The sequence below is a fragment of the Triturus cristatus genome, chromosome 1_2 (genome assembly GCF_964204655.1).
Source record: "Triturus cristatus chromosome 1_2, aTriCri1.1, whole genome shotgun sequence".
In the NCBI taxonomy this organism is placed as follows: domain Eukaryota; kingdom Metazoa; phylum Chordata; class Amphibia; order Caudata; family Salamandridae; genus Triturus; species Triturus cristatus.
Genome location: NC_140580.1, coordinates 495172214 through 495177624, shown reverse-complemented (window position 1 = coordinate 495177624; position 5411 = coordinate 495172214). Strand labels below are relative to the sequence as shown.

At 50.1% G+C, this 5411-nt stretch overlaps 1 pseudogene; it reads right to left on the bottom strand.

The window, feature by feature from the left end:
• Window positions 1–2063: 2063 nt before the first annotated feature.
• LOC146867531 (28S ribosomal RNA) lies at window positions 2064–5141 on the bottom strand (annotated as a pseudogene).
• Between the last annotated feature and the right edge of the window lie 270 nt (window positions 5142–5411).

Genomic DNA, 5411 nt, shown 5'->3' with positions numbered 1-5411 from the left:
ATAACATTAACCACCAACATTATCATTTTCAGAATATCCCCTGACGAAGGCATTATTGACGAAATGCATTGGGATTGTGTGTCAACGCAATAAATTTAAATGATATGTTTTCCACAATGGATTATGGGAAATGAAGTTCTTTTACTTTCGTGAAATGTTAAAGCATCAATAAAGCTTTCATTGAAATCTACATAAAAACCGCTTCACCTCACATTTTATTACAACGGAGAAACCTCAGAGACTTCACATCTGATGCCCGGGGGACATACCCCACATGTTTGGGAATGTGCCAATACTTCATAGTTACACTCTGATTCGGTGAGTGATACCCTGGAGCACGATATAAGTTTTCAGAAACAAAGTTCATCAACCTAGGTAGTGCGCGCACTATACCCTTTACTCACTTTGCTATATGGTAAGCTGGAAGACGGAGCCGAGGAAGACAGTTCCTAACACAGGGCCTACCAGAGCCTAGGGCCCAGTCAGAGCTCATGAACCTTGCTAGAACTCCTGAACCCAGCCGAGCACTGGAATTCTGTACTGGACTCCATCTTGGGCTCTTTGTGACATGCCAGGCTGGGGCACAGAGCCCAGGACAAATGGGTGACTTGACCACCCCAGGGCCAAACCCTGGCACAGGTACAGCAGAAGAAGCCTCCCACAATCCACGGAAACCCGTATTGGGCACTTTGTGATCTGGCAGACTGAGGTGAGGAGCCTGGTGTGAGGTTTCCACCCATGGCAAGCCAGATCTCTGACACAGTGCCTGATCAGAGCTTCTCTCCACCTGTCCTGGGCACTGAGCAACACAGAGGGCCACAGAACGTAGCCGAGGGCCCTGGTGGACTTGCAGACACAGGCCTGCTGGTTTAGTGGCTTGCAGGCCCAGGCTTGCTGTTTCCTGGACCCTGCAGAACCCTGTCCCATACTCTTTGTGGCTGGGAAGCCCTGACCGGGGGGGCACAGTCAGGTTTTTCCAATGAAGAAGCATGTCACCAAATAGACCTAAGTATGTCCTATCGATCAGAATCTCCAAGCATGCCACCTTATCCAAGACAACGGAGCACTGCTCTGCGGGCTTTGTGGCAGAAAGGCCAGCAAATGGAGCCCAGGCCGTGCCAGAGCTCTGACCATGGGGCACGTCCATGACTTCTTTTCCTGCTGGATAAGGGGGGAGAGGGCTTCCCAGGCCTGTTCCCATCTCATATGGGGTGCAAGGCAGAGAATGGCAAGCCTTCTGCTGGGTCGGGCCAATGGTACCTTTTGGTTGACATGGGGCATCTACAGCCACTGCCTTCAAGACTGCACCCAGGCATCAGTGAGGGCTTCTCAAAGCTCTCCTGGGCTTGTGTTCCAGCTCATTGCCCTGGGGGTCTGTGAGTTTACAAATGGCTGGTCTCTGCTCTAGGCCCAATCGGGTGGTGGAACACGAGTCCTCTGCTGCCTGCAGCCACCCTGCCCTGGGTAGTGACTTCTGACCACCATACCGTGGGCTGAGAATGCTGCCATAGGTGGGTGTCTTCCACCTTCCTGGAGCCCAGGAAGCTAAGGAGGGTTAAGCCCAGCCTACCCCAAACCCTCTCCCCTCAGGTCTGCTCAAGAAGCTGATTTACCTTGATTATTACAGAACCCAGGGGGATCAAAAGTCAGAGTTAGCACAGAGGTTGCCCCGCCGGTCTTCTGGTCAGCCAGTCCAGTGACCAAATGGCCTGGGCTGACACAGTGATCAGATGGCTTAGGCCCACCAGAGAAATCCGACCTCAGGCACACAGCAGTCCAAAGATGACAAGAGTGGCCATGCACTCTGAGACAAGCACACTGGAGGCTACTTGCCTCTTGGCAACTCCTGTGCTGGGAGGGATTTTGCTCTGGCCATCTGATTGCCCTGCTGACATGCAAGGGATCATGGCACCATCCCTGCACCCAACTGCACATGGCAGGAGGGGAAGGACCCAATGCAAGGAGGCACGCATAGGAGGAGGCCTCCCGCAGGCCTGCTTCCCCTGTCCCTCCATGGCAGCAGAGAGGCTCCTGGGTGTAGGGGCACAAGCACCCGAGAATGCAGACAAAAGCATGTCTCAGAGAATGACTTTAAATAGATTGCAGTGAGGTAGCTGCTCTACAATTTTTGAAACCCTGACCAAGAATCAGGTTGTCTACGAATGATATAGCACCCGGTGCCCCACAAACATGGATTGAGGTGGACCCCTTCCATCCACGCTCTGGTCTCCAAGTGAGCGGCCCTATGCACAGGCTCAGAGAACAGCTATTGCAGGCCAATCACGGCTCAACATCACTGCAGTATCATTATGGTTTGGGGGGATTCCGTCTTAGAGGTGTTCAGTCACAGATGATAGATTCATCCCATTGGCTCCTATGCCAAGCACATACACCAAATGTCTGAACCTGTGGTTCCGCTCATACTGAGCAGGAATACTAGTGCAACAACACATCAGTAGGGTAAAACTAACCTGTCTCACAACTTTTTAAACTCAAATCATGTTCCTATTAGTGAGTGAACAGTCCAGTGCTTGGTGAATTCTGTTTCACAATCATAGGAAGAGCCAACATCGAAGGATCAAAAAGCAAAGTTGCTATGAAATGTTTGGCTGCCACAAGCCAATTATCCCTATGGTAACTTTTCTGAACTCCTGCTTGAAACCCAGTGAGTCAGAAGGATTGTGAGGACCCACTTTCATGGTCTGCAATCATACTGAAAATCGAAATCAAGCAAGCTTTTGCCCTTCTGCAGGAGGTTTCTGTCCTCCCTGAGCTCACATTATGACACTTGTGCTATCGCTTGACATGTGTATAGGCCCAGTCATACTCCCCACCTGCCACTGTCCCCAGAGTCGGTCTCTCCCGGTGTGCACAGGGCGCTAAGAGCCAGAAGCAAGAGCCCCATGGAACTCGACACTCCACCTCATCAAGGAAGTGGAAAAAATGATAAGAGGAGCAGTGTTTCGCCAGCAGTTATCCCACTTATCCTTTACCTTTAATGGCTTTTCACAGTGCCAAACTAGAGTCAAGCTCAACAGAGAATTCTCTCCCTGCTGATTCTGCCAAGCCCATTCCCTTTGCTGTGGCTTTGCTAAAAAGTAGGTAGGGACAGTAGGAATATCGTTCATCCATTCATGCATGTCACAATTAGATGACAACAGATTTGGCTACCTTCGGAGAGTCATAGTTAATCCTGCCATTTAGCTATGCTTCATTGAATTTATTGACTTTCACATTCTGAACACTAGGCAGAAATCACATTGCGTTAACATCCCACTCTGGCTTTTGCAATGGTTTGTTTCAATTAAACAGTCAGATTCCCCTAGTCTGAAACCAGTTCTATGTCAGCTGCTAGGTGTCAGCAGAGGACATATACCGCGCCTGTACCCCAGGGAGAGGCAACCAATGCAGCTGTGGTGATCTACAGGAAGGGGCCAGCTTGCATCCAGAGTCACCGTCACCTTGTAGGGTGGCGTCTCATCCAGTCGTTTCACCTGCACAACCCCGCTTCATGCCCTTACCTGACCAACCCAGCCCTTAGAGCAAATCCGTATCCCGAAATTACAGATCTGACTTGTCATCTTCCCTTACCTTTATTGTTCCAACATTACAGAGGTTGTTCACCTTGGAGACTTGATGCAGAAATTAGTACAAATTGGAGCGAGATATACACCATCTCCCCTAAAATTTTCAAGGACTAGAGAGACCTCACTGGACAAGGTCGAAACTACGATGCATTCCAAGACTCGGGCCCTGCCCTTCACAAAGAAAATAAATCTCTCACTGGGTCTACGGTGGCTTCTCTGGGATTGTTTTTGTTACCACACTGGACACTGTGAGGGTGCCTGTCTCCACCACTCCTGGGATCTGACCCTGACTCCCTTTCTATCAACCATGCACAACGGAGGCCATTGCAAGTCCCTTTCAAATGGCACTCGCCGATCTCTTAGGACCGACGGACATATGTTCACCTGCTTTCACATGGAACCCTTTTTTACTTTAGCCTTCAAATGCTCATTTGAATATTTGCAACTGCCACCTAGATCTGCACCTGTGGCAACTCCACCCAGGCCATCACCCTGGAACTCCATGAGCACCACAGAGGCCCTCCTACTTGTCACAGCTTAGCCCCTGCTATTCTCTTATCAGCGATGGGCATGACGCTTCAGCACCATCCATTTTCAGGGCAAGTTTATTCACCAGGTAAGTTTTTACACACTCCTTAGTGGATTCCATCTCCCATTCCCACTGTCCTGCTGCCTATCATAAACAACACCTTTTCTGGATTCTGATGAGTATTGGTATTGACCTCCTTAACCCGGCATTCGGCTCATACCGCAGTGCCAGTTCTGCTTACCAAAAGTGGCCCAAAAGCACTCACTTTTGACGATGGACTCCATGCCAGTGAGCCAGATTTCTTACCCTTTTAAACTTTGAGAATAGATTGAGATTGTTTCGGCCCCAAGACCTGTAATCATTCACTTTACCAGATAAAACTGGGGGTTTTCGAGCACTTGCTTTCCTGAGGGAAACTTCAAAGGGAACCAGCTACTAGATGGTTTGATTAATCTTTCGCCCCTAAACCCAGGTCCGATGACTGATTTGCCCATCAGGAGCACAACAAACCTCCACCAGAGATTCCACTGACATTGCTCTGCCCAGGCACAATAAACCATCTTCTGAGTACTGTTACACATGAATGTGCTCTATCCGCCCTCTTGGGTGACTGACCTTTCTGCTGTGTTGAATCCTCCAGGCAGACTGCACAGACCCCACCCATTTATCTCTTTATGATTTCACACCCACTTGAATTCACTCTTCAAAATCATTTTCAAATTTCCCTTATGGTACTTGTTGGCTATCGGTCTTGCACCAACTTTGGGCTTCTTTCCCAGGCAACCCGACTCTGAGAAGACCCAATCCTGGTGCACTGGGAGGCATTAGCGGTCTACCACCATCCCCCCTGAATGACACTGAGGTGTCTGTATGCCACATTTCCCATGCTGGTGGTGGTGGTGGAGATTCGGTGCTGGCCTGTTCTCTCTTCACTCACCGTTACTGAGGGAACCCTCATTAGTATATTTTCTTCCTCTCATTAATATGCTTAAATTTAGTGGGTTGCCATGTCTGATCTGAGGATGTAGTTCTATGACGAAGCATGGGGGATCTGGGACGGACCCTCGGCTGCAGGGGCTGAGGTTACAACAGCACACCCTTTCCTGGATCAGTGGGCCAGCATGGGAACCCATGCCCATGGGCAGCCAGATGGGTCCTCACCCCTTCTGGCCATCAAAGTGAGCGCTAGAGTCAGTACATGTTGGCGGCCAAGGGGACACCACAGAAAGCCACCCCTGGCACACAGCTGGACACCCCGGAACACACCCATGGAAGACAGGTGGCCTGCCCCAACG